We start from the raw sequence: 11,855 nt of genomic DNA on the forward strand, positions 1-11,855 counted from the left end.
TCTGTTTGGTATGTAATAAACATGACTTGATGCAGATTTCGTGTATCATGGCAACTTTGAACACGAAGAGAACGACCTTATGTAAATATGTTATTCTCTTGTTGGCTAGTTAGCAACCGAAGTGCATTGTCATTAAAGATTTTACACAAGAAATCCTAAATTACATAAACCTTCACTGTCCCGGATCCATTAAAACACCATTTTCTTGTAAGCAGACAGAAATAGGCGCACTTATTTAATAAAAGTACAATTTTATAACGCTGAAAGCCACATCAAAGGTGTTTGCGTTTAATAGTATAATATCTGCGTTACTCCAGCCCCTAATTGGATTTCCTATAGAAATTAGCGAGCGCGTTAAAATGCTATCATATGCAGTGATTTCAATCAAAGATCGTCTGGGATACAGCAAAATACCTCGACTCGTTACCTTTATGTATGTTACAACATAATTGGTATTATACTAACAACATTTTACATGGTCTGTATCCCGTAAATTATCTTCCTAAACATGAGGTATTCCTTATTTATATACTCTAGCGAAATTCAGTCAGACTTCCGTTGTATGTTTCTAAGGCAGCCCCTTAAGTGTTTGACAGATTATCTAATTGGTGTATTGATGTTAAGATTGATGAGCTTTCTGAACCACAAATAAAACCTTGCAGATTATTCGGATTTGAACCACAAAAAAGACCTTGCAAATTATTCGGATTTCTTTTCTTTCAAATAAAGAATTGAAGTGCCTTATTTTTTGTTCGTTTAAAAGAAAAGCTTTCAACTGCCAAAAGCTAAAATCTAGTACTAAATGCTTCATAGTTTTATTTTTAATTATACCTGAAAGAACAATGGTAACGCTCAGGTAGGGCGTTAAAATTTCACCTATTGTCCCCATTGTATGATAGTAAAAGAAACCAAAACTTCATTTAGATTTTCTGACATCTCCTCTGACACCGCCTTACTTTTGGCCATGTGTTTGGCCCACGCCTCTGTGCATGATGAAGACTCTAGATTCTGTCCTCTGACCAAGACACACCACAAAGTGAAATAGGGGTGGTTTATGCTCCTGCTCCCGCACAGCATTAAAGGAGTGGGACGACTGGTTTGCCCCCGTCAGTATAATATGACTTGGTACGGTATGCTTGTTCAGTGTTTTTGGAGATACCCTTCAGTGAGATGGCACTGTATAAGGGCTAAAGTTAATCTGTTGCACACTGTCACTACACGTACATGTTGCAGCCTCCAAAAAAGCACGCACACACATACGCGGGAGCGCTTAAATGACCCTGTTAATAGGACGTTAATTTAATCAACTATCCAAAGCCGTTTCGGGTCATATTCAAATAGCATGAGTTCGAAAATATAGTTTCTGTGATGGTTTAAATAAGTTAGAAATTAACACAATTCGTCGTTAATTTGTCTACATTAGCGGAAATAGTTGCGGCGTGAAAAATGGTTATCTTTTATCTGAAATCGACACATAATTAAAAGCTTCAGCACAGCGGAAAAACAAAATTTCTCATGATCAACATGTTTCTCATTACACAATATTAGTTAAGTCAGAAAGGAAAGTTGGAAAGTTCACAAACGGCAGGCGAGTTCGCCAAAACCCACATAACTAATGGAGGTTTTCTGGCATCTTAAAGAATACAAGATCGTTTAAATACCATGAATAAATTCAAGTGTCAGATTCGAAGAAAAATCAAAATGGGAATGAAATAAACATGTCATATCTGAATGTAAACAATTTTATGATATTGACATGGGGATTAGAGACAATTAAATGTCAATCTGTTACAAAACGACATCTTGGTCTTGTTCTCGGTGTATAGAATGCATTACTCTCTACAAAGACAGTTTAGATTTCCTTAAGATGCTTTCTACACAGCGATAGGTCACTCCAAAACGGAATAATTAAAATACAGAGAAAGACATAAACAGAATTTCAACTAGGTTTAGAAGCGTTCGTTTTATTTTATTATACTTGCAAATTTTCACATCTTAAAATAATCTCGTGTCATTTTAACACACGAGATCTGTGAAGAGACGGACTGAACTTTTAATTGAGTGACGGACCACGCCTCCTTGATATTTTCCCATGTAATGAACAGGATAGGGACATTCTATAGACTACATATCGCCCGGTATGTAATATTACACGAGTAGTTTAGAAGATAGACATACAAAATACATATCGATAGGAGAAGGATGTTTTGTTAAGTCTTTCAGACAGTTCTTTGTGAAATCTTTGAACACCTCTAAACAGGGTCCACGTGTAAAAATTAATGAAATAGCTCTACAGCGTCACCAATCTCAGAACTAAGAAGGGATCAAGCTCATAACAAATATTTTCTCTAGAATCAAAGCTACCGACTGTGTATCAGTATTTTACAAAACTATCAGCCATGAGATCGCCTGTCTCTGTTAAGTTATATGTAATAGCCAATATTCTACCTTTGTGCGGTTACAAAAAGTTGAAATAGATATAGGTTATATCGTTGTAACAGCTACGCTATTATCAAAGTTGTGAACGTCATACCGTGGTTATAACGCTGTCTAGGTCATATCGATTTCACAGCGTTTGACGTTATACAGTTGTCAGAACGATATCTACGTCACACAGTGGTTACAAGCGCTGTCTACGTCAGACGGTTTTCAAAGCGTTGTCTACGTCATATCGCGGTCAAGACGTTTTACCGCTGTCATAACACTGTATACGTCATGCAGTGGTCTGACTACATCATATCGATGTGACGCTGCTGTTCACGTCACATGGCTGTCTTTCGCCACGCAGTGTACATCCCACATAAAGCTGTCTATGCTCGCGCCGTTTACGTTGACAATTTCATACCATGGTAGCAACACTGTCTATTTCATAATTGATCAAGATGCTAATAAGGTCATAATTTGATTGCAAGATTACATACACATCACATTTGGTTACCAAGTAACAATCAGTTTACGGCTGTGTGGGGCTGTGTAATAATGTTAAACGTACTGGCTTTTTTTGTAGGGTTTTCCTCTGAGGGGCCGTAAAGTGCCATAACAAAACAGCACTCACACTTATCTCCATATGAATTAACGATAAAAGGACAATTTGACCTCCCCGGTATAATATTTGTCGACACATCTTTGATAAGAAATGTAAATTTCGTGTGAAGATATCAGATATATTGTTCAAAATTTTTCATTTCTAAATCGCGTTTCTTGGTTCGTGGTTTCGCGTTGTAGATTTTAACATCCTTTTAAAATTATTTATGGTAATATATAACTTATCAAAAGTGTCCGATTCAACATCTATCTAAAGATGTACAAGTACAAAACAACCCCGTTCTTATAATATATCGGGGTAAAGTTACAAACATTATGTCTTAACAAAATAGAAAATTCTGTTTATTTTAAGCATAATTAAACTCCTTTCATGCCGGTAATAAATAAGTTGACAGAACAGTCATATTCATATACGTGCGATCATATGTAACACTCTTTCGATCTGATTCTAAACAAACATCGGGGCAATATATGTTCTTTTTATAGTGTCACAGTAAACGGTTGATTTCGTAGGGTATCGTACACATTTGTAAATAAACAAACATACATGTGTTCGATAGCAAGGGGGCGTGGCAGGGAGTCAATTTCATTTCAATAATCAAATATATTTCATAGTAACGAACAACATGGGTTGTGTTGCATTTCCAATTACATAGACTTGAACATGGGGACGAAACGGTACGCAGTTTTGTTTACCTGCTATCGTATAACCAATATTGGGCTGTTTAATAATTTTTTAGGGAGGAATATTGTGTCGTTTTCCACCTTTTACTGATAACCCAGAGATCCGATTTATATTGGTTGTATATTTAGCCTTGCGTTAAACATGGAGAGTAGTATAAATCTATTGCAAACGCAATGATATGACGTCACAATACAATCATATGAGTTTTGTAAAGTGCACATTAAGGGTCTAACGCAAATCTTCCATGATCTATCAATTTTATAACCTCATTTTTAAATATGAAAAGGGGAAAATAAGAAAAGGATTTACCCAAAGATTGTCGACAGATAAGCACTCTATTTAGAATGAACATCAGGTTTGAACAAAGAAAGATAAAGTAAAGATTCCTTAAGATATGTCCTCAATAAAGATCCCGGATATAGGTGTTCAAAATAAACATGGTATTTTAACGCCAGAACATGGAAAGTTGAAAATGAGGAGCAAATTTTTCCTCTTTAGTATTAAAATGATTAAAGTTTTAAAACGTCTTATGAAACATTAAAATATATTTATCAATATAAATATATTATTATTATCAGTATAAATATATTACTTTTAAGATAATTTCTATAATTTTTAAGGTGTAAACGTCGACAGATTACTAAATGTATTTTACATTGATGATTTATCTATCATCAATCGCCAATAAATTAATAATATAGATGGTTTTCGTGTACTATTACGCGAAACCGGTCTTCATTGACAAGCCATGTCAGTGGGTGCGTGTGTGTATCATTTTGCTATTATTTCTTCAAACCCTTTGATAAAAAAATAATTTGTCTAAATTTTTAATCGTAATTGATATAAAGATCAATATGAATCTATAAATAGCTTACCTTTCAGGTATGTGTGAAAGTCACGGGTAGAAGTTGTCCGTAATAGGTGATCCTAATAAATTTAGATAAAGCATTCCGTATACATCATTACGTCCGCACAATCCTTCATTAGAAATTATTGTCCAGGTGAAATTAGAGCTCCGTCAGATGGTATTTTTATAAAACGGCATATTCCGTCCAATCAAGATCTTCAACTAAGAAAGACTTGTACTGTGTGGAGAAAAATACTCCATGTTTTATAATAGATGTCTTCATCAGAACGATCACACACAAATACGGATGTAGATTATATATATGTATTGGATACTATCCATCAAGCACATCGCCGTGCCTACACCATCGGCAAAGGTTAGCGGTATGAAGCATTATCATATAAAGACTACGGGATAGCGTGTATATAGGGGGCCCTGGACCACGAGGATGTGGCTCCTACACTGGGGAAAAATACATACTCGGGCCACGATACTCAGCTACTCACGTTAAAGGTGTAGTCGAACTATTATATGTTCCGAGCGCGCGACACCGCAGTGTGTGTATATGTATATATATATATATAGAAGCATACCACAATAGGTAAACATATGTAGGTATATTGTGTATCTTATTGTAAACAATTTGATTATCATCGTCAGCGATTCATAGCAATATCCAGCATTAATTGACACTACACGAGAACCAGATAAGGTCTTATGTAACATGACATACTATCCCAAGGGAGACTGATAGAAAAAATCCGATATTTTCCCACATAAGGGATGACAATGAAAACAAACAACTTCGGGTGATATTAATCTACGATATTAGTCTGTTGTTGTTGCTATTGTTAACTACCCATTGATGGTTATTTGTTGTCATTTTCACCGTCATTTTACCGTTATGATTGACATCAGTAGCACGTTATATATATACTATGGACTAAATATGACGCTTTATAGTTGTTTTTTTATCTCTTTTCGTGAGGCATACTACATGAACAATGGTAATAAAAGGGGAATCAGATTTTTAAGATGTAGATAAAGCCGGAGTACCCGTAGAAAAACCGTCGTCTGACGATCGGTACCTGGCAACAGCCCCCACGTGCAGGTTTGTTTGTTTGTTTGATTACTTAACGTCCTATTTACAACCAGGGTCGTCTAAGGACGACCTCTCTTGTATGCGGTGTGTAGCGTGTATGTACCGCAGTCAACCATAACAAACACCGCACATTACATTCGTGTTGTGTCTTCTTGTATGGTGGAACTCTTGCTCTTTTTAGTGCTATATCACTGAAGCATGCCGCCGAAGACACCAAGCAACACACTTCACCCGGTCATACAATTCTCACAAAAGTGAGACGGCGTCAAGGGAGACATTGGGAAGAAGAAAGTTAGTTATAAAGTTATAAAGAATAGAAAAGATAATATCCTAAATTTAGGAGCCTTTACGTATCAAGCAATAGGGGCAGCAGGTACAATTCTAACGCCTATCTGCAGGACCAATGTACGTATGCTTCAAACACACAACTCGCAGGTAGGGGTAAACCGGCAATGGTACAGTGTACGCCTTAATAACTCTGTCATCATGGCTCCATATATCAGAGATAACCTTCATAATATGACATTGATTCAAAACGAAAGAATCATTTTGAATTGCTTTGCAAGAATGTTGTTATTCCAAATACCATATCAATTGCAATCAAATATCACAATAAGAAATTTCGTCAAGGTAATCTAAGTTATGGTTGTGGTGTCCTACGTGTGTGAAGTGCGAGGTGTATGTTAGCATATTTTAATAACCGTTAGAAAAGGCAAAACATTGTTTACGCAAATGAAAAAAGGCCGGTCACTTAGGACGTCACAAAATAAAGAGGGAATTATCGTGACCCGGAAGTTGTTAGATGAATCATATTAACCGGAAACCGCTAAGCCGACGCATACAGATGAACTACGATATATGGTCAGTTACAATGGTTGTCAGTTCTAATTGTTTTCTCTTTTATACAACATAAGGGGCATATTTGTTTATCGCTAAATCCCGTTCGGGTCATATAAAGGTCACCTTAACGGTGTATGTAAAACACACGAGGAACACTTTGACATTTTCTTTTGTATGAAATGAGATAGTTAGATACTACTTTACGGGGCATTTTCATATCCACTTTCTACAAGTTTTCAACACCATAAAATTACACCATATTTATTCGAGAGGAAATGAATGTGGAAATCGCGACCTGGCATTTGTTTATTTCAAATGATTATATGTGTAGTTTTGTTCATGATAACGATTGGTTTCAAATTGATTTACAGAATGCGACAAGCAAATTAAATATTAAATAATATTGATAATAAAAACGGGGGAAAAGAACAAAGACTCTTCACAATAAACAAATACAGTATATCTTTACCCACTTGTTTCGGAAGGTTTAGCGCATTAATTTTCGATGTGACTGATATGATTAATTTGAGAATAATACACAGAAAAATAACAAATTAATATATATTACAAATATATGTACGTGTATATTACTAGAAAAGGGAAGCTTTTCCACTGTATTGCATATTGCACTGTTTCATTCTCGACCTTGTATCAGTTATAATTAGTCTGACCGGATGTATTGAACGCTTTGATTTTGTATCCAACAATTTCCTGACATGACAAGATAAACAGTCATGAGGTCAGCTATACGATTTCTAGGGTAGTAACTAATCATCTGTAATAAGGTCACGTGATGGCAATGTGACCTCCCAGAGTCCGGCTTAGCCGTCGGACATTTTAGTTCGGTATATCGAACCGGGTGTCAGTGGAGTCGGATAAATGACCTAGACATTATATAATTGTCCATCTTAGGGTCTCACACACATAAACCCAGGTTGTCAGTCTACTAAGGTTTCCATCACTAGTCCTAAGCATCGTTATGCTATTCAGGTAGGCATTTAGACTATCAATAATTACGTTTGTGTATTTACATCATCTCTAGAATGAATTAATCAATTTCATTTACTTAAATTGGATTGTTCAATTATGAAAGTTGTTAAACGGGATTGTGAAATTATGAAAGTGGGATTGTTATATGACTTAAGTTGTAAAGTGGGATTGTGATGTAATACTAGAAGAATATGATGTCATTCCATAGAGATAAGGAGGATATAACGATGGGGCTCGTAAAGGGGAAATTATGTCATGGGACAACCCAAAGATAAATTGGCTTTATTCTTGTCGGGGTCTCATAGGGCAAAGGAGCACAAGGGCGTGTCACTTAATGGATAAAGTTGGATTTGAACGAGGCTTTATAGGGGATATGGAACTAACTATATGAAAAATGATTATTACGTCAATGGTGTCATTATTTGCGGGATCATATTGTGGGATGAAATCTGTACTTAAACGATCGTGTGGGATATGGTGAAAGGATGTTTAGAGAATTATGAAGAAAACGTTATCTTTTGTAAATGACATTGGATGTGCACAAGTGGCGGCATCGCAAAAATAAGCAAATTATCTTTATAGTTCGATATTATTATAATTTGCCGCATTAATGATATTGTGAAGATTAATTAGTTTATCATAGGACCGTCACAGCTAGCATAGTGAATGATTTACGTCCTTTAATTGACACAAATACATCGCTAAACCCAAATCGCCTATAGTCTTTAATTTAAAGAATTTTTAATTAGATGCGGACCATCATATTGATGATATTAATAGATTTGACAGACTGTTTGTACAATTAGAACATTTTGCAAGGTCGTACGTGACAGATTCAAATACATCTCTGTATAATTATCTGTACTGCCACGTTTGTAAGTTATGCCCGTCTAAATATGGAATTATAGTTTTAATTATGCATATGGAAGCATGTTTCCTCCTAAATATAGCGCACAAAAAATCAAATATCAAATTTGTTTTATGTTTGTATAAAAGCATTGGACATCTGTATAACACACGCTGAACTAATAACAGAGTCGATTTCAATAAGATGTAGGAAATGGTAAAAGAAAGATATTCATAAAGATTAATTAAATTCTTCAATTAAAGATGTAAATCTGACAAATATATTTAATTGTCTGGTTAAATAAGTGTCAGTGGTATACAAAATAAATTGCTGAGTTCCTAATCTTCTACGTCGCAATATAATAATCAACTTCTAAATTCGACAGAACATCAACATCGATAAACGTGTTTGTTTGTTGTGTTGTATTTGTGTTTAGAAAAAAAATAACTTGTGGTATATATGATTCAAAAATTCACTATATACGTATGTTTACGTACAAAAGTCAGTCAAAACAAATAATCCTTAATTATACTTAAATAAATGTTTTGTTATTAATGTCTTGTTTATCAAATTTAAAACGTCATATTTAATCATAAGCTGAAGAAGTTAATTACATTTAGTTTTAACGTGATATGTACACTTACACATTTATCGATATCAATGATTTGATCTTGGACATTTAAACTATAATACGTTTAGTTTATTATCATACTTGAATGTTTGAATAGTATTTCTTTACCGTCAGTTGATAAATCCGCGAAATTAAAAACCAATATTCGATCAAAGAGATAATTAAAAGTAAACTTACCTTCACTCGTTAGTCACTCATATTCAGGGAGTTGATTTTATCGATTTGGTGATTTTCGCCAACTAAATCCTGTCTGCGGGGAGCTAATTACCGAACTAATTTCGGTTACGCTATCACCGGGACCAACCCTCCCGGGGAATTATTGATAAAATCCAACATAACTTTGACTATAGTAAACCCAAACGCAGCCAAGACCAACTGTACCCACCGACGAAACACGAGAATGGCCTTAACAACGTATCTATACGAAGGTTTCGTACTGTTTACAAACACCGAACGGATGGGGATAGAATGAATGTGAGCTTGTACGTGTGGGCTCAGCCAATCACCGCTGATAGCGATCTCCACTCTTCTCTGCGTGGAGGTGTGTTTCAGTTCTCTACATGCACGTGAATTGTATCTGTAACATCCTCTTACACTACGACAATTCGTTTTGACTTCCTATGTCATTTTACGCTTGAGTAAATCGCTCGTTCCCACACCTTGAAGACGTTATAGTTATCAATGGGTTGTTAAGACCAAAGTTACCGATGAAGGACTCATTATCTACTGAACCATGGTGAGAAATTTTGTCTTGAACTGGACATGGTCTTTAGTCAAGTGTACTCCAAGAACAAAGGACTCGATTTGTTTCGTTTATACATTGTATGTATAATCTTACCAGCGAAAGTTATATAATATCTAGCTCATTGACGCTATACAAGACGCAAAACGCAATTTCATAACGAGGTTCCAGATTGGTCTAATTTGTTTTGTATGATTTAGAAATATGAATTGTTTTCAAAACAAATTTTATAAATCATTTATCCCGACAAAACATCCAAATGACAGAAGTTTATCTCGATAACGTTTTGATTTCAAGATTTCAAGATTTTATTTATTCACTCAGACAAACAAAATAGTGTATAACAAGAGGTCAGACATTTTTAACAGAATGGATGCATGAAAGGCAATTTTTGCAGCAATGTTTGATGTTGCGGTAATGACAAAAAGGTGAGCATTTGATCACCGCCATATTGTCAACAAACTTGTGTTGTACCCAGTGTTAATGAGACGCTTCCATTCCAGAGTGATACGTGAATTAAATTAAACTTTCTCAAGACATCACTGCAATATCAAACAGACGACCACTTAGGCAATTTATTCATTTATTTGATTATATGTTTTTAAGAAAAAGCTCTACGGCAGTTGTTGCATAATTGATATCATTTCTTTGATAAGTATGTTTCAATCTATCGTTTCGAAGGATACAGATCTTAAAATATCGTTCTTCAACACATATATTAAAACCAAACAAAGTTCGAAAGTGATTTTGACTTTGAACGTTATTCAAAAGAAACAAGGCTTTGTGAAAAAATTGCAACATCTTTTACATTTTTTTATTGTATCCGTCCTGTGGCAATTGAGATAGGGAGAGTAACTGACCTATTTGTCTTAAGTAAAATCAGAAATACACGAAATAATCGTACAACATTTTCATATATTTAGACAAAGTCATCGATACAAAAACTTTCAGAGTTACTGATTATATATAAAGAGCCTATTGACCAGCTGTTGACCTTGACATTCGATCTCTAGGTGCCATTGACCAAGTACGTGTACGTGTATCACGTAATGATCTAGAGTACCAATCATTGTGAAATTATCGGTAATTAGGCTTGACCACATACAGAGATAGTATCTATGTAGTCGGTCTGGAGTGCGTGGTCAGTTTGTAATGGATACGATAAACGAGTTATTTATTCGCTGACCACATCCGGGCGAGCTGATAATGATGATAGGGTACACGGCACGCGCTCATACATCTTGTTATGTACGTACCCTGTGTCACCTGTCAAGTACCGTGGTCCTCATTTCTTATCTTATAACAGAATCATGTAGAGGAATTCGGAGGTCTTGCCTTTCTCAAAAATGAGCTTATGTAAAAAAAAACACACCCATTTTTGGAATGATTTCATGTAAGCCAATTTTGATTTTTGCAATAAATAAACAACGACAAATCTAAATTTATACTTCAATACACCAAACATCAAATTTTATAGGTAGAAAGATTGAAATTCAAAAACTGAAAAAGTAACAAGTTTTTGCATTTACGAAAAGCAGGCATCTTAATTAATGATTATCTTAACGGCATTACGATTGCCTCAGATTACAAAGTCGTCATTGTAAAAGTATCTCTACATTGTTAAGATAAAAATAGCGTCATTTTCTCATCGCTATTACATGTAAAGTAAAGAACTGCCAGAAATGCATATAGCCGTATAGCATGCCTTACTAAAATCGCACCATTTGTTAATAAAATTTATATTTATGTTTGAGGTTCAAAAGTATTCCCCTGCATGATTAAGAAACTATTTTTGGCTATATCAAATTAATGGTTTGCTCGTGGCAGCCATTTTCTTACCTCTCCACCTTAGCAATTGAAGAATTCTTCTATGTCGTAAAATTCAGAAATTGCATTCCTGTCATAAAGAGCTAGTAAACAGCGACCTATCGTAATCAAAAGCGTCTGCGTGCCACTTTTCACGATCGTTTTGTGGTTGTTTGCACGTGCTTCCCCTTTCACACGTGCCAGAAGGTCATATGCTCTACAATGCAGGGTCTGTAGAGGCCTTAATTCCGTCATAAATCGACACCAAAAGATCGTTAAATCACAATGTTCGACAAAGGGCGTTACTTACTAGAGTAACG

General features: G+C 35.2%; 1 protein-coding gene across 2 annotated transcripts in view; it reads right to left on the reverse strand.

Moving 5' to 3' along the window:
• Positions 1–9,521, reverse strand: part of LOC138333520 (probable G-protein coupled receptor 139) — a 48,797-nt gene extending 39,276 nt beyond the window's left edge. Inside the window, exon 1 of one of the 2 annotated variants that reach the window (XM_069281950.1) lies at positions 9,165–9,521. The gene's annotated coding sequence lies outside the window, so the exon portion shown is untranslated. Of the gene's footprint in view, positions 1–4,605; positions 5,155–9,164 lie in introns of those variants that run through there. The other variant, XM_069281949.1, reaches the window with a different exon arrangement.
• Between the last annotated feature and the right edge of the window lie 2,334 nt (positions 9,522–11,855).

The sequence above is a fragment of the Argopecten irradians genome, chromosome 10 (assembly GCF_041381155.1).
Source record: "Argopecten irradians isolate NY chromosome 10, Ai_NY, whole genome shotgun sequence".
NCBI lineage: Eukaryota > Metazoa > Mollusca > Bivalvia > Pectinida > Pectinidae > Argopecten > Argopecten irradians.